Here is a 26,697-nt window from a genome sequence, read left to right on the forward strand (position 1 = left end):
TAACGTAAGTTGTTTTATTTCAAACATTTTTTAGATAGCACATTATCATTTAATTTGTTCATGTTCTATTAAAATGTGTATTTTGTTTGCATTCACAACGGTCGATTATAAGCCACGTACACCATCACGAAATGCAGGATAACTGCTCATTTTAAATACAAATTAAAATTATATCCTGGCTGAGAACTAATTAAATATATGTGAATATTCCTCTTACAAGCTATACTTCCATAACTCTGAAATTCAGGATGTAAAGATAATAAGCCATTCAAAATTTCACATAGGTAAGACAGTTTTAAAGATTCTTTTATTAAAAGAAATAATTCACCGCTTAGTGATGGTGTGAATAATTTACATGTCAAATAACGTGTATTAATTCACCAAGTTGTTCATGATTCATGAGGCTTTACAAATAAAATTGGATTTCTTACTCATTACAAATTGGTTTTCTTACTCAACAAATATATACGAGTAATATATTCTTACATTGAACATTCTAGGCAGGGCGATTGAGGCAGCCAATTTACAATGATTGCATGTTTTATGTATTAAGTTATTCATTTGTGCATCTAATACAGGGTGATTCAAAAGAAAGAGGGAATTTTGAAAATTAAATAATATCATGAAAACAATTTCTGCTAAAAAAATGTTTATCTCATTTAATAGTAAAAATAATGCCATTTTAGAATATGTACAGTACAATTTATATTTTTAACATGACATCTAATAAGTGAGCTTCTTCTGTACGTAAACATTCCTTCAGTCTCTTCGTTGCATTGTTCATGGTTTCACGTAACATAAGTGGACTTTCGGCAATTGCTTCTCGGATTTTGGGTTTCAATTCTTCCATTCTAGCAGTTCGACTAAGGAACACTTTGCTTCTGAGATGACCCCACAAAAACAATCACAAGCTGACAAATCAGGGGATCTGGAAGGCCATTGAATGTCACCATTTTTCGAAATTACACGTTCCCCAAACAATTGGCCTCAGACCGATCTTCCTGCTGTAAGGGACGTCGCTCCATCTTGTTGCAACCAGGCTGTGAGGCTGTGTGAATAATGCGTGGAAATCTCTGTAGTTGTTGCACAACAAAGGTTTTCAAGCATGGCGATGTAATGATTCGATGTGACTGAAATCGCATGGCCATTCTTGCCCTAAAGAAAAGCCCATCACATCGTATGATGACATAACACACCACACAGTAACTTTGTTGCTGTGCAATGGATGCTGGTGTAGGATGAGATTGTCATATGACCAATATCTAAAATTTAAATCGCGAAAGCATGTTGCGCACCACTCCAAGCATTCATGATAACTAAATGGCAGAGTGTGGTTGACAGGCTGGCGTACGTTATTCAGTGTTACCAAACGCCCACTGTTGCTAACACAATTTTCAAAATTTCCCGTTTCTTTGAATCACCCTGTACAACCTAATGTACTTTTTTACTTGTTCGTTTCTAACCTTTTTGGCCTCGTTCTGGTGATAAACGTAGATTGTCTCAAATATATTTACTAAGTAGATTATTAGTTTTAAAAGATAAAGCAGTTACGAAAGCATTTTATATTATTTTGTTCTTGTAATGTGAGTGATGTTTATTGAAATGTGAGAACAACTATTTAGTGGTTTCATTTTATCTATTTTACATTCTTGTTTCTGTTAGTTTATGACATTGAATCCATTCGTAAGGTACTAGGCCAGTGATTAAAATACAGGATGGTCCAAAAGTAGGTATACAGTACCGTACTGATCAGCACATTGCATTTTATATCATTTCTTTTTGTTATCCATCAGGTAGACTAAGCTTCTTTATTACTTGTTCTTAATGTGGTTTTACTTACATCTTAAGCTTGGGAGAACCAAAGTAAATAAATCCATAAACTAGAACGTTATACTTGATCAATGCAGGGTGTATACCTACTTTTAGGCCACCCTGTATAAACAATAATTGCTTTTTTCTTTATTCTTATCTTTAGAGTATTCAAAGTTTCTATAAAATAATACCACCCATGTTCTAGATGCACTAGAACTTAATAGTTCTATCAATACTTGAAATTGAAGCTATTAGTGCAATGTGAATGCATTGAATATTTTTATTGCTTCACTTTCTGTTTAAAATAATGATAAGCTCTCCTTGTTGAAAGTGAGTGAAATCTGGGTCTATGTAGCTCAAAAAGGAGGCAGAAACAAGCCTTTATCCCCTGTGATTTTGAAACACTATAAAAAAACACACTCTTTACAAAACAATTTATTTGTATATGTGTGTAAACAGGATATATAAACTGCTATCAGGACCGCGGTGGCTCAGCGGTAGAGCGTTCACCTCCGGTGCTTGGGGTCCCTGGTTCGATCCCAGCTGGCACCGTGTGGACTTTGTGGTGGACAAACACCGTGCTCGTGGGTTTTCTCGGGATTCTCCCGTTTCCTCCCACTTTCTTCATTTCATTCATTTCTCATTATCACCGTCTCCTTTAGCCTAACCGGCATAACCGTGGGACGTAAAACTCACAGATTTCATTTTTAAACTGCTACCACAATCATACTGCTTGTAAGGATTTACCCTTCCTTAGAAAAAAAAAACACTTCCTTGAAAATTCTTTTTCTAACGCCCATAATCGATATGTATCTCCGTTTTAAATCGTTTCAAATTTGATCAGTCTTTTCGCCACCAGAACACCTCTATAAATAATTCAATAAAAGCTTTTTTTTTTAAATTTCATCTGTTTGTATCTCATATGTTAGAGAAGATAAAAAAAAATTCAGATGATTGGCGCATCAAAGAAAGGGAGAAGTTCGAATAAGTCAATAACAAATACAATACAGGGTGTTAGAAAATTATGTCACAATATTTTGGGAACAGATTTCTCACATAAAAATAAGAAACAAAATCCATAAAGTCCATATGGACTTGTACTCAAAAGTTGATGGTTTCGGAGTTATAGGCTGCCGAAAACGTGAAACAAGTAAACTTTAAAAGTTCATAGCTCCACTACTATGGGACCTATCGTAGTCGGTTCAAGCTATCACTGTGGAACGGGTATGCGAACTACCCAAATAATCATGTTTAAGAATGCTCCAGTACTTGCACAACAATTTGTTTTTAGAGAGGTAGGTGGAGAGTGATCAAGTACTCCCAAACAGCCTTTCTAAAAATGATTTTTACGAGTACCGGAGTTTCTGAAAGATGGATATTTGAATAGATCACATACCACTTTCTCAGTGATGTCTTGACCCAAATACGATCGGTCCTATAGTAGTGGTAATATGGACCTTAAAATTCATTTTTCACGTTTATGGCACTCTATTAGTATCAAAATATGCACTCCCAACCACAGGTTCATATGAACTTTTGTTTCTTATTTTGATGTTTATTTATTTATTTATTTATTTATTTATTTCATAAGGACAACACAACAGGCTTAATGCCCAGTTATAGTGTCGTATACAGAAATATTTAACATACACTATTATACATACACAAATATACGTTATCTAGTTATACATAATTCTTTTGAACTTGTTCTCTGACATACTAAACACATCTATTACATGAAGTCTAATCATTTCATTATATGAAGCACACATTCTCCACACAGGAGACTTATGTAATATTTTTGTTCTTGCTTTTCTACAATAGAATGTCCCAGCGTTTGCTGTTCTAGTCTTACCTGTTGGGACACGTAATAATACTTCTGAAACTAATTCTGGACAATCAATTTTACCATTTAATAATTTATGTAAGAACAACAAATCAAAAACACATCTCCTTTTTTTCTAATGTTTGAAAATTAAAACTCCTTACCAAGTCTTCATAGGAGACATACTTTGGATAGAAACCGGTTTTCTTGTATGCAAGCATTTTTAAGAATTTAAATTGTATATTTTCTATTGCATCAGTATATTTAGTGACATTTGGTGTCCAAACAGTACAACAGTATTCTAATTTTGACCTCACATATGAAAAATATAAATTTATAAATGTTGATTGTTTGCAGAAATCCTGTCCTATCCTATAAATTAGACCTAGGTTTCTATATGCATTACTCGTTATCGCGTCAATGTGTTGAGTAAAGGTTAATTTGCTATCAAATATAACTCCAAATTTTAGTAACACCCTGGATATATCACGGGATCAAACTTGGGATCATTCCCACTACAGATTAGCTTTCCTTATTAGTCATGGAGTTCAACGCGGAACATGTAGCACATAATTCAACCCGGGAATCCAGTGGTCGAAGTGAGACGTTATGCGGCGGTATGCCATACCGCCTCTGGTTTTTCAGATATGAAACCATACCGCCTCTGGTTTTTCAGTGATCAAGACATACCGTCATTGGAAAGTAGGTACCTTTAAGAAAGCTATTTTTATACATAGTAATTGACGAATAGGTTTGCTCGTAAGAAGATTGTATTTCTTATGTAGAAATAATTTCTAAGTTGACAACACCAACACTTTTGTTCTTTTCCCTATCTTTTGTTTTTAAAATGAGATGTCTTCAAATGAAGTTCACCTAGTTTATATTTTATTTGCCATATCGAATTGTTTCTTTCTTATATATGTATGTTTAATGTCTTCTTGCTTTAATGTATATAAATACCGTATTTTGAGCATGGGCGGATTATGGGTCGTCTGCTGTGGGACGTACCCTCCGGGGATTTCGAATATCCCACAATCGAGAGGGGAGTCCGGAAGTTTTCTTGCAGGAAATACTTAATATTCTCATTCGGTTATCGAGCACTTTCCTATATAATTCTCTGTAATACAACATAAGAGGATATTTCTATATATATTGTTTTAGGAAGTTGTTGGCAGGGGATCAAAATCTCTCCATATCCCCCCCCCTCGTTACTACAGAGAAGCTTTCCAAGGTTTCCAGTCATTATGTAAGTAGAAATGCAATCTTTTAGGCAACATACCATCACTGTATTACAACATTTAGATAGCCGGTATGTTAAATCAAAATAGCAAAAAAAAAAAAAAAAAAAAAAAAAAACATACCGCCTCTGCTTTTTTTCCAACTTCGAACACTGCGGGAATCAAACCACTAAATTCTTAATCACATTTACTATTTAGGGGCAAATGTGCTCATTAAATCAATTCAAAACTAATTTCATTTAAAAGCAATTTCACCATTAGCTTAATTCTCTTTCTTGAGCAAATTTCAAGTAAAGAGGAGCATGTTTATAAAAATTAACTTCAATCAATTTATTTATGGTTCACGATTCATAATATATTCATGGGCGTGTGGTGGATATTGGCTTAAAAATGTACACACAGAAATGTCTTTATTTTAAGCTAATTTTGTTTTTCAACAACCATCTGTAGAAACTATTTATATCTTGTTGTAGCTCAGTACAATCTAATAGGTTAGTTTTCTTCTTATAAATTTTAAGATCGCGAGCAAATAAAAGTCAGTTTGAAAAGTTATTGGCTCGTGGTAAGTTATTTATAAAAAAATAAAAAAAAACAATGGTCTTGAATTAGATCCTTGTGGTATACCTGAATTCACATTGAAGATAAAAGAATGCAGTTGCTTATATGTTACAAACTGCTTCCGATTGCTTAAATAAGAAGAAATTAATTTTAATCAAACCATAAGAAAAACCAAAATTTAACATTTGAAGCAAAGTTGTATGATGTAATTCTTCAAATAATTTTGGGGGCCGCGGTGGCTCAGTGGTAGAGCGTTCACCTCTGGTGCTAGGGGTCTCGGGTTCAAACCCTGCTCCCGCCAAGTGAACTTTGTGGTGGACAAACACCGTGTGCGTGGGTTTTCTCGGGGTTCTCCCGTTTCCTCCCACTTTCTTCATTCCACCGTTTCATTCATTACTCATTATCACCGTCTCCTTTAGCCTAACCGGCATAACCGTGGGACGTAAAACTCAAAATTTCATTTCATTTTTCAAATAATTTTGCAAAATCAATGCATATTGTGTCCACAAAGTAACCATGATTGAAAAAAAAAAAGATACACATTTTGTAAATGTGACTATGTTTGTAACAGTGCATCTTTTCGGATAAAAACCATGTTCATAAGTTGATATATAAGGATTAAGCTGCTCAAAAATTTTCTTACATAAAATTTGTCAAATATTTCGAAGGTACAGATATAAGTGAAATCGGTGGACTTGTGAATAGGTACAATTTTACTCTTTTTCCGAATATCTGGAAATATTTGAGATTTCAAGATTATATATATATATATATATATATATATATATATATATATATATATATATATATATATATATATATATATAAGAGGAATACGAAGAACTTCATCATATGCCTTAAACATATAAGTTGGTATTTCATCATAATCTCTAACTTTACTTGATTTATTTTTTTTACAGATATCTCGTAACTTTTTTAGTGATAGCAGAAATGTTTATTATGTAGTTTCATAATAATACGGTTCAGAAAATACATAAGAAGAACAATCTGAAGATATTACCTGTGGCATTCCGTCTGTGTAATTCACGTAATATCCTCGGCAAGCTTAGAGGATTATTCTTATTCGTCCATCCTGTGTCCATTAGTTCTACTTACCAAACGAAGAAGCTGTTAAAAGTTCAGTAAGAATTATTCGAATTCTTTTGAGCTTCTTGGGAAGCTAAATTTCCTGCTTCTGTTGATAAGAAATTAACTTTATGCTGATCGGCCTGTGCACCTTTGATGACCTTTTACGGTTAATCTTAATGTGGTGCATTCTGTCCAGGCTAATGAGATCAATACTTAAACCAAGCTTATGATTGAAAACATTCAGAATCTTGGTTGAGATGTTCTCACCAAATTCCTTCCGAATACCATGCAGCAATGCAATTACGCCTAGCATAGTATTGTTGGTACTATATCTTCAATGCTTTTTCCTGACCAGTCACTGACTCTTGTAATGTGCTTACATCATTTCAAGGATTTTGTATTAGTTCCTTTAGCTTGGAAAGCTCAAGCTTCACATCTTTGAATTTCATTTGACATCGACTTCCCATTTCAACAGTGTGTTGCGCTATTTTTACTTCGAGGATATCTGAAATCCTGGCTTCCACCTGCTCTACGTAATCCTCGAGAGGGTATTACTTCCCTTAAAGTTTCTTGTGCCTGGCATGTTGATTCTGAGCATTGGAAATACCTACACAAAAACAATGTTCTTTAAAACAATAATTAATTTCATTGTTAACGAAACTATAAGAGTTTACAATTATGCAAACAGAAAATGTTTTTTCTGGTAATATAAGTAAGTTATAAAAGAAACGTGAGAGTGTGCTTTTTAAGATTTTATATATCATTTCCCAGTTTTTTTTTAATCGCACTTCAAGCTTACTGCCACCATCTTGACTTGAAAATATCCTCTTGGGACCTATATGAAATAATTTTATCTGCAAATTTTATGATCTAGAGGTCTCTGGATCATGGGTTTACGAATTTCGACTTTGAATTTACGAAACTTTTAGCAAAAGTTACTTCAAATGGTCCTTTTGACCTTTGCTTGATCTGCATCAAACAGTATAGTGAAAAGTTTTTGCTCTGCTTGATACCATGTAAAACATTTGATCAGACCTTTGGTTCCCACGTTATGTACACTCATGTCCAAAATGATTGTCGCATATCTATAACTGTCTTCTTGTACGAATATAATTTTATAATGATTTTGCAGGGTACTTTTAATACTCATACCATGTGTATAATCGGGAAATGTATATTTGTGGTAAATTTCATGGGAGAAGAATTATAAATACGAAAATTAGAATGAGTAAAACAAAATGTTAAATAGACAAGAAAGTTTTATTTTCGTTTTATTGTACTTATTTCCTGCTCTTTTGACATGAAATTTGCCACATACATGTCTTTGCCGATTATACACATACTAACATTATAAGAAATACCGCGCGAAATCGTTATCAAATTATATTCCTACAATAACATATTTATAGATATGCGACAATAATTTTGGACATGAATGTACCTTCAAATTTGGAATTTGTGATAGTCAAATTTTAGTGGAAAAGTAATTTCTAAATATTTCAGATGAACTTTTTAGATCTTCATTGACGTTGGCATTAAAATAAACTTTGAGCTGTTTAGTGCGCAAGCGAATCATTCTTCTGTGTGGTTCTATAGTTTTCTGGTTTGCTTGTTCTATGGTTTCCTGGTATGTTACCAACAAATTTTAGGCTTGGAGTTATGATTCACGCAATAAAATTTTAAGTTTCCTCCGGATAACTCAAGCGTCCTTCCTCAAATCTTGCATACTGTAGAGGTGGACTTGGGTAGTAAGTATGTGAATTTTTTCTACAAATTTTTATTCCCAGGTAATGAGCCATCAAATTTAGTGCTTGTAGTTAACTAAATTTTTGAACTTCCTTTTGACAATAATATTCACTAACCATTCTCAGATCAATTAATTTAATCATCACCAACCACAGGATACTCGTAGAAATTGACTTGTTTTGTAGGCATGTAAAACATTTTCCCGTGCAGAAAATTTTGGCTCTTGAGTTATTTGCCACATAATTTGAGGTTTGAATTTGGTTACATATTTGAAAAAAGATATTTTAAAACATACTCAGTTGATTGCATGATCTCACCTTGATCAAGGTTGGCATAGTGAATAAATTTTACCTGCCTAGCAATCATAGCAATATTTTACTGTTTACAGCTGCAGTTTCAGTGTTATGGGCAAGTAAATTTAGGATTTGGAATTCGAGAAATCTACCCTTCTTGTCGCAAAAGTTTTCTACCAAAGTGCCCTGGTGCAATTACCAATTTTTATGAAATGTAGGACATTATTATTTGACTAGTTTAGTATGTATGAGAAGGATTTTACTTCGCAGAATATTGGGTGTCGAGTTGGGGTCAAAAAATTTAGGACTTTGAGTTTGTCAAATTTGTAAACTTATCCATCTGATCACCAAACGTAGAACAATGGTAGATTTTGACCTGCTTACTAAGCATGTTAAACTTATTCATATTCAGAGTTTTAGTTCCAAAGTTATCAACAATCAAATTTGACATTTGAAGTTAATGAATTTGTGATACTTTGACCTCTCAAAAAATTAACGTCCTCAGATTACATTGTCCGACCCTCGTCAGTTTTGATTTGGTGGTAGACCTTGGTTAGTTTAGAAATTTTCAGTTTGTGTCCACTATTTAGAGTGACAATTGTTTCTCTTCATCATTCATCATTAAGTTGTTGAAATTATGAAATAATTTGACACTTCTTTCAGTTCTATCATTTACAACTTTGAGATATTTTACGTTTTTTTTCCTCCACCTTTCATGTACTCGAGATTTTGAATCCAATTACTCGGATGTAATGTGAGAAATGATTGGTCAATCGTCAATTTGGACATTAGTTCTTGAGTGAGCAAAATCAGATAGATCACAGTTGTTATGGAGTAGATGAGGATTTCCTCTTACAATACGAAGTGGTGGAACAATTGTCATTCGTTTACTAACGTTTACTTCTTCCGATACTTTGTGAGAAATACAGAGAGATGTCAACCAACTTATCTGAGAGGTATTATAGGTCAAACTGGAGAACGTTTGTTGTTGTTATACCTACCTCTTTATCAAAACACTATATTACCCAGATCTTTTCAAAGGAGCAAGTCTTTGATGAATGCATTCGCAGTGACTGGTGCCTCTAACCAGTTTTTTCTTTCATACAAATTTGATAAATCTTTCTAAAATAACTTTTTCTTTATTTGTAAGATGAAAAAAAAACCCTTATGTTTAAAATGGTACAGATTGAGAATATATAAAAGTTGACTATCCAATGAGCATGATACATTCTTCCAGGAATTTGCATCAGGCAGCGTGAGAATTAATCAAGGTCTAAATTCTTGAAGACTTATTTCAAAACATGTGTGTGAAAACATGCTTCATACAGGTTTGAGCAGAGATTTTTTTCAAGTGTACGATACTTTGAACATTGCTGCAATCCTGATAATCATGCTGAAGAAACCCACATGTTCCTCAACAAACAAACAAACAAACAAAAAAAAAAATCAAACAAAAATGTGAATAAGAGCGAAAATAATTTATTTACATTATGCAACAAGATATTTTAAGAATTTTAATTTATTTTTGATACAAACTAAAATGAGTGACATTTTTATATGTTGTTTGATTTCTCCTTTTCTTGAACACAATTTTTCCTAGGATTTCTGAAGGATCAATAATTACAATACAACAAAACAACTTCTGATGACTTCATTCAGTTCAAATAAATTTACTTTACATGAATTTCTGATCCTACCAGTCTAATCTGAATTACTATATAAATACTATCTAAAAGTTGTCAAGTTTACATTATGAAATATTACAAGGCAGTATGGGCCTTATGCAGAGTCGTTTTGAAACGTGATTAGTGCTATACTAAAGAGTTCAACTAACATAAGTCTCCTGCAGTAGTCGGTCGTTTAGTATGACCCTAATCATACATCGAAACGACTCTGCATAAGGCGATATGTGTTTAATTGCATTAAAAATTCTAAACATTTTAAATATTTTTCTGATTTTTATCACTACTTCAATCAACCATTATGGGAGATACATAGTGACCAGTTGGTTTGTATTTTAGTGCTGGTTTTACGTGTACAATTCTTATTTGATATGTTATAAGTATACATGAGAAGTTGGTTATTAATACGTCATACATTGAGGCAGTGCTTAAAGTGACATCAGATGAGGTGACGGTATGGAACAAATATTACCACTTAAAGCAGTAATTTTGACAGAACTCTAAAGAGCATCTCTACTTCTGACATTTTTGCTAGGGATGGGCGCGAGTCGAGCTGAAACTCGACTCGACTCGAAACTCGAAGCAAATTCGAGTCGAGTTAAGGGCAATATTCTCGAGTCGAGTCAAAGGTAATATTCTCGAGTCGAGTTTCGAGCCGAGCCACTGTTTTGAGGTATAATTTCGAGTCGAGTCGAGTTTGATAAATGGCTCGCTCGTTTAGCTCGTTTTAGCTCGGTTTGAAATCATTGCCTGAGTACACTGGAAAGCGAAATCTATGAGAAATGTAAGCAGTAATATGGGATATTTTTAGTGTTGCTCGCAAGATGGGACACTGCTCGCATCTTGTCTCGTCTCGATTAACAAGACTATAATGGATTTTTATAACGAGACAGCCTCAAATATCGTGAGCACAAATATAAGTACCGGTATACACTGTAGTTCTTACCACCAAGGCTGAGACTTGCACGGTACAACTTTTGACCCGAAACAGAAGCCCAAGCCGGGTAGTGATGTTAACTGGCTCAGTTCGGTTCAACTGGGCGAGCAGCTCGAGCCGGCTCGGTTGAAATGAGGCACCCTGAATAATAATAATAATAATAATAATAATAATAATAATAATAATAATAATAATAATAATAATAATAAAAATAATAATAATAATAATAATAATAATAATAATAATTGTAGTAAGTATCATTGATAATTATTATATGTAGGTTACTTGAAGAAAGTACTTAAAACTACACACAGCATTTAGCTCGTTTTGGCTCGACTCGACTCGAAACTAGAGTCAAATTCGAGTCGAGTTGGAGGAAATCTTTCGAGCCGAGTTCTCGAGTCGAGCTCAAAGGTGTCTGTTTCGAGTCGAGTCGAGTTTCAATGAAAACTCGCTCGAACTTGCTCGTGCCCATCCCTAATTTTTGCACCATTTTTGACGTGAAAATCCATAGAAAGAGAGAGATATATAGGACTCATATTTAAATGTTTTACCAACTATCCTTGGCCTAACAGAAATAAATATTTATAAAATGATTTTGCTTGAGCATATCGGCGATCTAAATATGGAAGAACAAGGATGATACGTTAACTTAAATATTGCATTTGCAATAACATAGTGATCTAGAGCGGCCTAATATGCTTTTGCGTTTTGATTTCAAGGCTTTGTAGGCACTCTCGTCTCTAGTAGTTAATGATTCTTTCCCATCTATTTTCCATTTTCAAAAGCTTTTTCTGGTCTAGTCTCGTCTCGTGGTCGACACTAATTTTCTTATAGTTGTAAACACAGAAGTCCACACGACGTGAAAATATTAATTTTGAATTTTAAAAAAAAGTCGTGTCAATGTCAGGGGCGGATCCAGGTAAAACATTTTTGGCGGGCGGTACGGTAGTTAGAATTTTTTAAGAGGGTGGGGGTGGAATTGATATCACAAATGCTGAAAAAAAAATCAGGAGTACAGATTCTGACATTGAAAGGGTGATAGGGTACTGTATTTACTTTCGAAGCAGCAGCAACAAAATCTTTGATAATACAAATATATATTTGTTGACTCAATGACAACGTCGTACTTACTTCTATGTGTATTTTTAACACACAAATTACAATTTACATCAGTTATTTTTACCGGTATGCCATACCGGCCGATTTTTAAACTTTCGGATGCAAAACCGGCTCATACCGGCTCACTTTTAAGCACTGCATTGAGGTAAGAAAGCAATACTTGATAACAAATAAGAAGCTTTATAAACTTAAAAGTTAAAATGTAATTGATTTACTATAGTTAAGGTTCACTTAAGTTAGTGTTAAATATTAAATTATATACAGGTGACTCAAAAGTCCCCTGACATAGGATAACTCTGTTATTACCGGAGTTAGAACAAAATGTAAGAGGGGAAACCATTTCCAAATATGATGTTTTCAATCTAATGTGGAGGATTTTTTTTTTTAAAAAAATGGGACAAGCCGTTTGGGCTGTGCACTCCTTATGCACCCAATGTTAAATGAAAATGCAACGTTACCATTTACCTGGTTCCACAACATAAGTGAATTAAGTTATGGTGTTTTATGCTGTGTCGATGGCCAACCCTCATTTCAAACAGTAACTTCACTGACTTATATTGTGGGTTCAGATAAAGGGCAACGTTGCGTTTTTATTTAACATTGGGCGCATAAGGAGTGTACAGCGCCTTGGTACTATGTCAGGGGATTTTTGAGACATCCTGTATATAAGACAAGTTTGGTTTTCAGAGGAAATTCGAACGATTTTGTTCCTATTTCATAAATAAATATTTCATTACTAATCTGACAATATGGAATAAATCATTCATTGGGAAAAACAGACAAGGGACAGTATACTTTTGGGGGTAAGGTTTTTCCTTGCTATTTTCTCAAAAACGACTCAAGTGGTTTTGTTCATATTTCATAAATAAATAATTCATTACTAACCTTAAAATATGGTAAATATAATTTATTGTGAAAAACTTCAAAAGGGTCAGTTTACTGCAGGGCCGGATTAAGGGGAGGGCTTACGGAAGCTGTAGCTCTGGGCCTTCAGGTGGACGGGGGTCTCCACTCTGATCAAAACCCCAACTTACTGTCTAAAAAGAATCATACAAAATACAATCATCATGATAAGATAAAAATATGACCAAAAATATGAAACATATTCCCTTAACTTTCCTACTGTAGTTTCACATAAATGTATTAGGCGCAGTGAGCAGGGGTCACATATTCTAGTCCCGGGTCTCTAGATGGATTCATCCAGCTCTGGTTTATTGTTGAAGGTGAGTTTCTTCCGGACGATCTTCTCAAAAATGATTACAGGTAATTTTGATTATATTTCACAAATAAATATTTCATTGCTAATTTGACAATATCGAAGAATGCATTTCTCCTTTTAAAAAAGTGAAAGTACAAAGGGTAGTTTACTCTTGAAGTTGAGATTTTTCTGATTGTTTTCTAAAAAACGACAGAAATCATTTATCTCGGAAAAATACACAAGGGGTACTTTATTTTGGAGATTAGTTCATTTTCTAACGATTTTCTCAATGGCAACTCAGGCAATTTTATTCATACTTCTTATTTAAATATTGTAATTGATAACCTGATAATATGGCATTACTCATTTCTCCCGATAATATCCACAAGAAATAGTAAACCCTTGAGGGTGAGTTTTTTTTTTTAGTTCGAGTTTCTCAAAATCTTTGTCAATTATGTTCACATTTTTTAATAAACATTTCTTTAACAACCTCACAATATACGATATGTCGTTTATCATGAAGCAATCAACAAGGGGTAGTTTACTTTTGGGGTGTGCTTATTTTCGGACGTTTTTTTTTGAAAAACTATTCAGACGATTATCTTCAGGTATCAGTAATAACCTATAATGTTGCGTAAATTATTTACTATGAAAATATCCATAAGGGGTAGTTTCCTTTTGGGGATGTGTTTTCTTCGAAAATGCCTGTAATTTTATTCATATTTGACTAATAAAAATTTCAGATATAACCGCACTATAACGCGATTTAGTTCAAGAAATTGTAGCGAGAAAGTTTAGTGTGGTGTCCCGTACCTTGTGTTACAATTCTAATTGTACCAGATTTTTTTCAATTTATCATTAGTGTGCTTCAACTGCCGTTAACATACAGCTTCAGCTTTTCGTGAGTTAACAAATCAAAATTTGGGCAAACACCCTTTCTTAACCCCTTGCGTACCATTGATATCCATGTGGATGTCATGAAAACGTATCCCTTATTAAGGGTCGTATTAATCCTGGAGATGATGAAATTTGTTAGTGGATGCAAGGCACAAGTTAGTTCTACTATTTCTCCTTAGATGACTAGCGTACCATTGATATCCATGCGGATGTCATGAAAACGTATCCCTTATTAAGGGTCGTATTAATCCTGGAGATGATGAAATTTGTTAGTGGATGCAAGGCACAAGTTAGTTCTACTATTTCTCCTTAGATGACTAGCGTACCATTGATATCCATGTGGATGTCATGAAAACGTATCCCTTATTAAGGGTCGTATTAATCCTGGAGATGATGAAATTTGTTAGTGGATGCAAGGCACAAGTTAGTTCTACTATTTCTCCTTAGATGACTAGCGTACCATTGATATCCATGCGGATGTCATGAAAACGTATTCCTTATTAAAGGTCGTATTAATCCTGGAGATGATGAAATTTGTTAGTGGATGCAAGGCACAAGTTAGTTCTACTATTTCTCCTTAGATGACTAGCGTACCATTGATATCCATGTGGATGTCATGAAAACGTATCCCTTATTAAGGGTCGTATTAATCCTGGAGATGATGAAATTTGTTAGTGGATGCAAGGCACAAGTTAGTTCTACTATTTCTCCTTAGATGACTAGCGTACCATTGATATCCATGTGGATGTCATGAAAACGTATCCCTTATTAAGGGTCGTATTAATCCTGGAGATGATGAAATTTGTTAGTGGATGCAAGGCACAAGTTAGTTATACTATTTCTCCTTAGATGACTAGCGTACCATTGATATCCATGCGGATGTCATGAAAACGTATTCCTTATTAAAGGTCGTATTAATCCTGGAGATGATGAAATTTGTTAGTGGATGCAAGGCACAAGTTAGTTCTACTATTTCTCCATAGGTAACAACACCTTACTGACAGAAAAAAACAAAAAAAAATGTGTTGTTTTAGTAGATGACAGGCCTAAGGGAGCATTCAATTACAACACACGTGTGTTTATTTTGACGATAAACAATCAGCAACTTGGAGATCTATTTTGAGATCGGAAAATGAAAACCTTTATCTTTGATCTCCATACAGTGTTGCCAATCTGAAGCAGTATAAAATCACTTTAGAACATCAGAATTTCCCTTTCTCAGTCCAAATGTTCCACAATGCAAATAATTGTTTTTATCAGTAATGTGAATGCTCTCCTGACGCGCGCACAACTATGCTCTATGTAACGGTTTAGACCGTCTTTTAACAGTAAATGAAACCGGTATTACAGCACGCACATAGGAAATGACACCTGGAACGCAAGGGGTTAAATGTAAATCAAACATAGTGATATTTACAACCAATCTTTCTTCACTAAATCAGAACCCTTCTCTCCTATCATGATAGTAGCCGCGTTTGTGTTTCCGCTCACAATTGACGGCATGATTGAAGCATCAATAACTCTAACTCCTTTTACACCATGAACTTTAAGGTCTGGCCCAACTACGGCTTCTGAATCAGAAGCAGGGCCCATTTTACATGTTCCCACAGGATGGTAAAATGTGAAGGTGACATGTCTCATGGCACATTCCCAGTATTCATCAGATCCAAATTCTATATGTGAGCAAGAAGGTATAGCATCCGTGCAGAGTTCTGCTCCAATAGACTGCATAGCTTCTGTTTTGCTCATATTTAACATGAATTTTATTCCTTCAATAATCCTATTCACATCATCTGGGTCATCAAGATAGTTTGGATAAATAATTGGTGGTGACAATTTCGAGCTCGAAAGCTTAATAAAACCTCTACTTTTAGGTCGTATAAGCTTGACCAAAGGTGTGAATACATCGCGTTTAGAATCGGGTTGGAAAACAGTCTTGTGTACTTCTTCTGTTAATCCAACTTTCTCTTTGACTAACTCAGATCCTTTGTTATCTCCAAAGAACAGCAGTTGAATGTCTGGATAATCTTTAGAATGATCTGCATATTTTGTGTTAATAAAACCTGCAGTAAGGGCCCCTCCTATAAAAGACAATGGGCCTTTTCTATGCATTAAGTAATTGTAATAATGATCTAGTTCTGAAGCTTTTGTTTTCTCAGGGTTATCATAAAAGAAAGTAGGCCCAATGAAAGCGACATGATCTTGTAAGTTATGTCCTACTTTTAGGTTTTGGATTACTGGTATTCCTAACTCTTGTAGATGTTCTTCGGGGCCAACACCAGATAGCATTAATAGTTGCGGTGAATTGATACTACCGGCAGATAAGATGATTTCTTTGCTTACTTGATGAATATTACCATTTTGTGTAAATTGTACACCGTACGCTTGTTTGCTGACTTCATCTATTAAAACCTTCTCAGCAATAGCGAATTTAGCAACGTGAAAATTAGGTCTGTCCCGTATGGGGCTCAAGAAAGCTTTAGCTGTACTACATCTTGTGCCATCCCGAATATAGCCTTGTCCAATATTGAATCCAGTTTGTTTTTCCCCGTTGAAGTCCCTAATTTCATACCCCATTTGCCTTGCACTTTCAATTAATATACTATCAAGAAAATGTTTGTCAGGAAAATCACTTATGGTCAGATACCCACCAGTAGAATGGTATTCTGAATGCATTAAAGAAAGGTTCTTGTTATCAATAGATTTTTTGAAGTACGGTAGCACGTCTTTGTAGCTCCAACCTTCATTTCCGTTTGATTCCCACTGAACAAAATCATTTTTATTTCCCCTTACATAATACATATAGTTGATCGTACTGCTTCCTCCAAGTACTTTCCCTCGTGGCCATCTTGATTTTTGATCCACCAAACCCAAACAAGATTTACCATTCGACTCAGCAAGGTACTGCCAATCCACCTCAGTTCCTAGTAAAGTAAAAGCCAAAGCAGGAATTTCACTTGAAATAGGGGGATCCCCACCTGCTTCTAGTAACAGTACATTCCAATCGGGTATTTCGGACAATCTGTTTGCAACAACAGCTCCAGCTGAACCAGCTCCGATAACAATGAAATCATACTCTTCCAAGAACACTTTGACATTTGGTGGGTATATTTCAGGGTCACCCAGGGTACACACTTTATGCGCCAGAAGATTTACCAAGTTCATGAATAGAGCAGCACTGGCACCTGTAACGTGTCCAGGACACTGGTTTTGGAGAATATTAGCACAGGGTGTGGATTCCATGTTTCAATATCTTCCCAAATCAATCTGAAATAATATAAGTATATTAGTCGTAGAGCAAAGAATTTTACACTGTCATTTACTTAAATATAACATTATATTAACATAAATATGAAACAATATAAGGACAAAATTATTCTATCGTACACATAAAGAAAGAACTTGAACACCATGCTCTCCTTCAAATATAGATATATTGACATACGTTTTTAATCTCTTCGAAGCCATTGTTCCATGTTTATGCAGTAGAACAATATAGATATATTGACATACGCTTTTAATCTCTTCGAATATAGATATATTGACATACGCTTTTAATCTCTTCGAAGCCATTGTTCCATGTTTATGCAGTAGAACAACATAGATATATTGACATACGCTTTTAATCTCTTCGAATATAGATATATTGACATACGCTTTTAATCTCTTCGAAGCCATTGTTCCATGTTTACTTTTGCAAATAGAGAGCTTACAGAAGAAAGGGATTTATAAAAATTACTCCGCACAGAGATGTTTCTAGAAAACAATGCTTCGAGTTTTCTGGCTGGTAAACCTTATTGAAAAAAGTTTTGGTGTATCTTTATTTTCAAATATAGATTTATTTATTTCAGTAGAGGCACCTGAAAATGGAAATATCCACTATTTGTTTTTAATTTATCTATGTATTAAAATCTAGGTTTATATGTTTGTGGTCAAGAAAAGTTTATATATTTGAGGACGTTTATATGTTTGTGGCCAATTGTTTTGACAATGATATTTCGGAAATCACAAGCTCTAGAAAGATACCGTTTTCACTGATCGATTGCAAACTTAGCTTAGATTGTTCAGTTCTAATTGAAAATATATATTTTTTAAAAAAATAGCCTTTATTTCTTTATTGCAATTTTTAGGGGTACACTGGACGTATTGGAATTTTAAAAAGTAAAGCATCATATCCTACGAGTTATACATTCCAACACCATTCATTTGTATACGGAGTTAGTACATTTCTCCGGCGTTTGTTTCATGGCCAGATGATAATTAAAAACAAAGGATAACAATTTCTTTAGTTTGACTGTAAGATGAATCTTTATTGTGTGGAATGTTTTGCCCAATGAACACCATATATCACTAACATTATAATTAATTGTGTGTGTAATGTGGGACCGCGGTGGCTCAGTGGTAGAATGTTCACCTCTGGTGCTTAGGGTCCCGTTCGATCCCAGCCCCCGCCAAGTGAACTTTGTGGTGGACTAACACCGTGTGCGTGGGTTCTCCCGTTTCCTCCTACTTCCTTCATTCTACCATTTCATTCATTACTCCCCATTATCGTCTCCTTTAGTCTAACCGGCATAAACGTCGGATGTAAAACTCAAAGATGAAACATGAATGATGTGTGTGTAATGTATTTGCTTATTACATACTGCATGCAAGCAGAAATAAAATACTGATTACACATGAATTAGGAACAATAACTGGAAGTTGAAATGTTGCAAACGGTGCGAGATATTGAAAAAAATAATCGAAAAAAATCTAAGTTTTACGGTACTCCTTGCCGATTTTTAACAAGATGTCTTTCACTTGTGTCTGTAAAGGGACATGTACAGCTGTAGTAAGGAATGACAAAAAGATTCATGCTCATATGTGAATGATGCACTGTGTAGAGAGCGCAGGTTCAGTTAGTTCTAATTTAAAAGAACAGTGTGCTTAATAAATAAATGTATATGTCTTTTATATATGAAGCATTAACGAAGTGAATAGACTTTAAAAGGTTCTTTAAACTTCACCCACTGAAAACGACCCAACAACATGTTTTTTGCGTAAATGCCGTAAGTGGTATCCAAGAGTCTATCGAAAGCGTCAGGTGGGTACCTGGTTACAGAGCAAATAGAGAGAGTTTGACTTTTTTTTTTTTTTTTTTTTTAATTGAGACTATATTGTAAAATTAAAAATACAATAACTTGCTTCCTTACACCTAGGTAAAGCAAAGCCATTTTTGTTCTCAAAAGTTTAACTTGGTCTCCTACTTTATGATTACAGAGAATGCTTAAACTTGCGTTACCATATTAGTTATTGGTTCCCTTCACTGTGTACAATATTCAATTATTCCAGATACAAACTCAAAAGATGCCGAATCAAATTTGTTACAAACGATTTGTTATCTAGTTAGCTTTGCTGTACCACTGAACCACCGTGGTTCAATACAGAGATTCGAAATAAATACGATCGATAATCAAGTTATAACTAATAACATGTATTTGAGGTTGTTTTTTTTAAAAAAATTCTGCACAGGGCAGCTAATTCACTTACCGCTTACGATCTCTCAGACCAGAGTCTCAAAAGGGGGCCGCGGTGGCTCAGTGGTAGAGCGTTCACCTCTGGTGCATGGGGTCCTGGGTTCAAACCCTACTCCCGCCAAGTGAACTTTGTGGTGGACAAACACCGTGTGCGTGGGTTTTCTCGGGGTTCTCCCGTTTCCTCCCACTTTCTTCATTCCACCATTTCATTCATTACTCATCATCACCGTCTCCTTTAGCCTAGCCGGCATAACCGTGGGACGTAAAACTTTAAAATTTCATTTCATTTCAGAGTCTCAAAAGATTACGATCTTGCATTGTTAGGCTTTACTAAACATTTATCCACATATAATAACATCATTAGAAAGGTTCAAATTGGTTAGTAAGACTAACTTGAAAATTGAAAGATCTACTTACAAATCCTACTTCAAAGGAATAAAGAATCTCAACTTAATCAGGATAGTGCTTCACTTGTCCATAGTTGGGATTACATAATTACTTGTATTAAGGTTAGAAATTCAAAGATAAATTACTAACTATCAATTTGGACCCGTAAGCACGTGTACTTTTTTTTTTACTGTATATGTAACAAGTGATATGTTTCTGCATTAGAAGCGAAATCAACATCAGTAACTGGTGAGACTTCCGAACAGATTTTCCAAAATTGAGGTTTTTTAACTGCTACTTTTGCTTCTAAGGAAGTAGGGTATCATTTGAGATTGTCTTATTCTATTACATGAGAGAAATAAATTATATGACAGCTTTTTGAATCTATAAAGATGTAGAGCAGAATTAAATTACGCACAGGGAAATTTCTTGATTTCGAATAAGTAGTAGTTCAGATTGCAATTTAGATAAAAAAAACAGCATTAAACAACAAACCCCAGGGCTGGCCCTAGGCAATTTGACGCCCCGTGCAATGGCATCATTTGATTCTTCCTTTTCCCAAAAAGAACAAATCTCAAAAGCTATGATTTTAAGTAATGTACTCCATCATGAACAACGAAGGGGAGGGAAAGTGCACTCACACTCAGACAGACCTAAACACTACAAATACAATCTCATTGCATCTCTTTTTTTCCTTAAATAATAATCTATTATGTTAGTGAAAGATAAAGCAAACACAGCTTCAGAGGAAAAATTGTAATACTTTTTATAGAATTCAATATCGAGCCAAAATCTCAATATATTAGTTTGCAATTTCAGTGCAAGTAGCTCTTTTACCTTTATTTCTTGATTTTCCTTCTACATCTGTTAAAAAATTAAAAAAAAAACTCGTTTCCACCTTCAATGATAAAGGAACTTGTTTGTGACAAAGACAAGACTAGTTGTCATATCAGAAGTGTGATAACTAACTAAATGGAACAGGTGTTCCCTAATGTTCGAGAATTGAGTTCTTGTATTTGTCTATCCATTATGTCTATCAATACCTACAGAATTGAAGTCCCCAAAGGTACATTTTCAAGTCTTTCTCAATTAGTAACTTATCATATAATCAATAAATATGAGCCAATCATATAATCTATAAATTCTTTGGGTTGCAAGTTAGGTCAAAGATAATGCAAACCTTAATAATATTGGGGGATTATTCGGTACATATAATTTTACAATTATCACATGTAAGCTTGAACATGGTACCTATAGTACGTCTTTTATTTATCAACAATAATACAACCTCCATGTGTGTCATTATTTGTCAGTTGAAAGTTTGTATTTTTGAGTATAACGGTAGATTGCTCAATAAGTTGTTCAAAATAAATTTTGTCATGTTTAAACCAACTCACAGATGTGCATATTAAGTCATAATTGGTGCAATTAAATTCGTCAATAAATCTTAATTATTTACTACTATCTGAAATACCCATTCTTCGCATGGGGAGCTCTATTTGGAAGTCAATGCCTGTGATAGTATAGCCATTCATCTCAGCGACCGCAAAAACTATGAATTTGACACTGATATAGGTCATTTTGGATTATTTTTACATGTCTCGATAACTTCCCCCGCAGGTAACCCCCGACCCGCATAAAATGGTAGCTAAATCTCACTACTAGCTGAAAGTCATTGCTAATGGAAGTGTCACCATTGATCTCAGGGACCGCGAAAAGTATGGATTTTGCACTAATATATGTCATTTTGGATTATTTTTACATGTCTCGTTATCCTCCCCATGACCCCTGGCCCGCAGCCGAATGGGTAAATTTGGTAGTTAATGCGATCGGAGTTTCTCCATTGATCTTAGCGGCTGGAAAAACTATAAATTCGACACTAATATCAGCCATTTTATACTACTTTTACATGTCCCGGTAAACGCCCGCCCTGAGACCCCCAGCGTTAAAAAAAATAAATAAATAAAAACGCTTCGTCTTGGTCTGGAGCCTGGAACAAGGTACCAGTGATCCTAATTTGGTAACTCTCGGTCCACTCGTCTGGTCATCAGGCCGCACACAGGCAGATAGATAAACAAACTCTTTATTTTATTTATATTAGATTTTAAGTCATTTATCTTTTGATAAACAACTTAATTGGCTTATCTTGTTAATTGCTCATTATGTTTCTATTTACTTTATTCGGTATTCACACACACAATATCATCCTCCAGTCTACTACAGAATTCAGTAAAAAGTACTCCTTCCGGTCATACATTAGAATTCAAGATTTCATCGAAGTTATCTAACGAGACAGAAACATAACAAGAATACAAGGTCCGTCCCGAAAATACAATGTGCCCATTTTTATTTTAAGAAATTTATTGAATCGATTCGTACAATTACTTAATATTCTTGGAAATACATCACTCCTGCGTCAACAGACTTGTTCAAATTCGATTTCCATGCTTTATATGCGTCCTGGAAGTCCGTCACAGGGATGTCCTTTAGTAACGTCGTCGTAGAAGCCTTGACATTCTCCAGGGTCCTTAAATGCTGTCCTTTGATGGATTTTTTAATCTTTGGGAACAAAAAAAAGTCGGGCGGGGACAAATCAGGACTGTAAGGCGGCTGGGGTGCGTTGAGATAAAACAAAATGTTATCGCGTATCGCTGCTCGAGAGTTTTTTCCATCCTGATTTCGACCGAGCACTCACACAAGGGTTCACTGAAACAGGCACTGTAACTCTCCAGGAGTTCGGAGCCGACTGGCGCTGGTGACGCTGTGCTTCCAAGACTCCACCCACCCTTCCGTGCAAGCGGCAATGCTGTGCGACGGATAGTCGCGGCAGAAGAAAATGGGGCGCATTAATTTCGGGACAGACCCTGTAGTAGCTATATTATTTTGCTTTTAGTTTCAGATATTTTCATACGTCTTATCAGTACTGTAACAAAATAGGCAAGGTTATAGAAAAAGGTCTCCTTTTCAGGTCCACCACCCAGGGGCCAAGTTAGATGAATTAGGACAAAGTAAACTATTTCAAACTATTAACTAACCAAAATACCACTTGCATAAAAGGATTTCTTCCAATAATGTACATTACAAAATAACAGTGGGGGCAGAGCCCCCCGAATACACCCCTAGAAGTATATTATTTTACAATATATGTTATTAGAAGAAATCTTTCAATGCAAGTGAAATTTGGTTAATTAATAATTTCGATGAATTTCGAACAAATGAATTTCAAAGAACGCCATACTCTATGCCACAAAAACATTTTGTAGACCCATAAAACCGAAACATACATACATACAAACATGATAGAATCGAGAAACAGAACACTATAAAGGAAACTACAAAATGTTCACAGAACACACGAAGTGAAAACAATAATGTTGCAATATATAAATACTTCCACAGATTCACACAATACAATCACATGTCACGTCTACCGCCAAAGGACAATTCAACGTCGACTCCGAAGACGGAAACTAAACTGAATGGAATTTCGAATAAAATAAAAAGCAAACTAAAATAAAAATTTATGCACATAAAATCAAAGAAATAACAAAAACTTCATTTATCTAAAATTATAACTAATTAAAACATTATTATTACTTTATGTATAAAACAATAGACCTACATATGACTAGTGTGATTAAGTAAACATGGTAGTGGACTGTCCAAAGATTAAAGTTCATTGTTCTTAGTTTCGGTAATAATATATTTCAACGATAAAAAAGTCTGAAAACTGTAAGACAACAGACATAAAAGAATGAGGAACGAAAAGGAACCAAACCAAGATACGTAAAATATATTTCATAAATTTAAAAAAGGGGGACCTGTGTTCCAGAACCTTACCAACAAAATTCGCTAATTCTTGACATGTAACAGTCGGGTCAAGCCCTGTAACGAAAACTGCTTTTGTTTGTGTGGTTTTAATTTACTGTGGGGCTCAGTGGTAGAGCGTTCACCCATGGTGCATGGGGTTCCTGGTTCGCTCCCAGATCACGCCAAGTGAACTTTGTGGTGGACAAACACCGTGTGCGTGGGTTTCCTCGAGGTTTTCCCGTTTCCTCCCACTTTATTCATTCCACCATTTCATTCATTTCTCATCATCACTGTCTTCTTTAGCCTAACCGGCATATCCGTAGGACGTAAAACGCAAAGATTTCATTTCATTTAACTTATTTTGTACTGAATTTGTTTAAAACTTACCTTTTTCCCTCGTACTAATGCTGATCTAGTTTTGACAGGCTGACATACCTTCGTGTTGTGAGAAACAAAATGCTTTCCACTACTAACTGTTGCTTTTCGCACAAGTTGCAAATCACTGTGTGTGTCTTGCCTCGGGGGAACTGGCCTTGGCGTTGCTAACCTGCACACTATTGCTATTGCGGTGGGACTGCGTCCTTGCACCTCTTGCTGCATCGTAAGATGGTTTGTTTACGATTTGAGCGTACTTTGCATGTGTTATTTCAGTGGTTTCTTCTAACAATATGACTAACCTCAAGTTTTATTGCTTGAGATAAATTATTTCCGCCTTAAGAGTTTCATAATTATTTCTAACAGTTTGTAAAGCTACAAGCACTTCTTTGAAATATACAGACACAACACTACAACACGGGTTCGAGTCCCGCCGGGAGCTCATGTGGTTCGGATTCCACGTTAATCAATAGGTCCCGTCTCATATAGCCTTGCTGCTGAAAGGGACGTTAAACTCAAAATCAACTGAACTCAACTCAACACTACAACATTTGCTGAAGTTCTGATTTTTTTTTATTTTCAGTTTTCGAGTCACTAATTGAATTGTTTCCAATTCTTCTTCATACTCTATTAATGAGTTATCGTTGTAGAAAAAAGTTTCGAAACTTTTGTTGTCTTCAAAATACTTGGGGCCACTACTGCGTTGTCATGCTTCTTCTCGATACCAATCATGACATTTATATGTTGAAATATCTTTTGTCGTCGTGTATTTCATGCTAAACATGTCCGAACTTCAAACAATATTTTAAAATGAAACCGGCTTTTGCATACACAAGATAAAATGAAATGTTTACCAAATATTGGCTTCTTGCATAAAGGACATGGATCCTCAGCTGGCTCAATAATAATAATAATAATAATAATAATAATAATAATAATAATAATAATAATAATAATAATAATAATAATAATAATAATAATAATAATAATAACTCTATGGCCTTGAGAACCTGGAGGTTTAACGCCGCGTCTATAGTTAGTTACTTTACAGAACAGAAGATAATACTGGCTTACTAATGTTAGACTTAAGCTTATACAGTTTTGAAGCTGAACGTACACGTACAGTCATGTCCAAAATGATTGTCGTATACCTATAACTGTTTTCTTGTAAGAATATAATTTGATAATGATTTTGCAGGGTGCTTTTAATACTGATACTATGTGTATAATGGGGAAATGTATATTTGTGGTAAATTTCACAGGAAAAGAATTATAAATACGAAAATTAGAATGAGTAAAACAAAATGTTGCTAAATGGACAAGAAAGTTTTATTTTCGTTTTATTGTTCTTATTTACTGCTCTTTTGACATGAAACTTGCCACATAAATGTCTTTGCCGATTATACACATACTAACATTACAAGAAATACCAGGCGAATTCGTTATCAAAATAATATTCCTACAACAACATATTTATAGACATGCCACAATAATTTTGGACATGAGTGTACATATTAAACTTCAGACAAACCGAACAATAGGTAAATCACTTCGTCAACTATTTCTAGCATGTCAACAATTGAGGCGTGGAAGGTTTCAGCGGGACAAGCGTCTCCATGGAAATCAGACTGGATTCAGTTTATTCCCCACTCACCTAGGAAGGTCTGTGCATTAATTACGTTGTTCCACTTAATTTCACACATACATAAAAGTTACAGTAATTACTGAAAATCCCATTTATGACAAACAACTTAATGTTCCACTGAAAATCCCAGCTTTACTGAATTTGGAGCTTGTCTAGTTCTCCGGCCGCAAGCCTCAACTGTGTAACACTTCATTAACGTATAAACAGAATCTGAAAATATTTACCACGTTTGAATGTCCAAAGAAACTGTTCAAGAAGTGGCAAGATTTCCTTAATATCTCAAATTTCTTCTTTCAGATCTGTGTGTTGCTCATAGCACATTTTTAACATTTTTATTCAACTCAACTTTACACAGTAATGTTTAGATCCGTATTATATAATAATAGTGAAGATAAAAAGTTAATAGCTTTGACTTCCAGACATCGTAATCATAACGTAACTAGTCTTTTGACCTTTGATAGCACGCCTGAACGATAAGCTTATCAGTAGTTATTCGTAAATTGAAAATCTCACGTTAGGGTAAAATAGCAAATATTAACAGGGGAAGGTGGCCTTTAAAAGCAGCGG

General features: G+C 34.8%; 1 pseudogene across 3 annotated transcripts; it reads right to left on the reverse strand.

The window, feature by feature from the left end:
• Window positions 1–10,020: 10,020 nt before the first annotated feature.
• On the reverse strand, window positions 10,021–26,496 carry LOC145674447 (glucose dehydrogenase [FAD, quinone] pseudogene; annotated as a pseudogene). 3 transcript variants are annotated; one of them, XR_014128932.1, is made up of 2 exons: window positions 26,355–26,496; window positions 10,021–17,664 (listed from the first exon to the last, which is right to left on the reverse strand). The product of XR_014128932.1 is annotated as a glucose dehydrogenase [FAD, quinone] pseudogene, transcript variant X1 (transcript). The 3 variants fall into 3 exon arrangements; XR_014128934.1 differs by lacking the exon at window positions 26,355–26,496 and adding an exon at window positions 26,140–26,324; XR_014128933.1 differs by lacking the exon at window positions 26,355–26,496 and adding an exon at window positions 24,498–24,626.
• Window positions 26,497–26,697: the final 201 nt, after the last annotated feature.

This window comes from Thermobia domestica, chromosome 17 (assembly GCF_964235325.1).
Source record: "Thermobia domestica chromosome 17, izTheDome1.hap1.1, whole genome shotgun sequence".
In the NCBI taxonomy this organism is placed as follows: Eukaryota; Metazoa; Arthropoda; class Insecta; order Zygentoma; family Lepismatidae; genus Thermobia; species Thermobia domestica.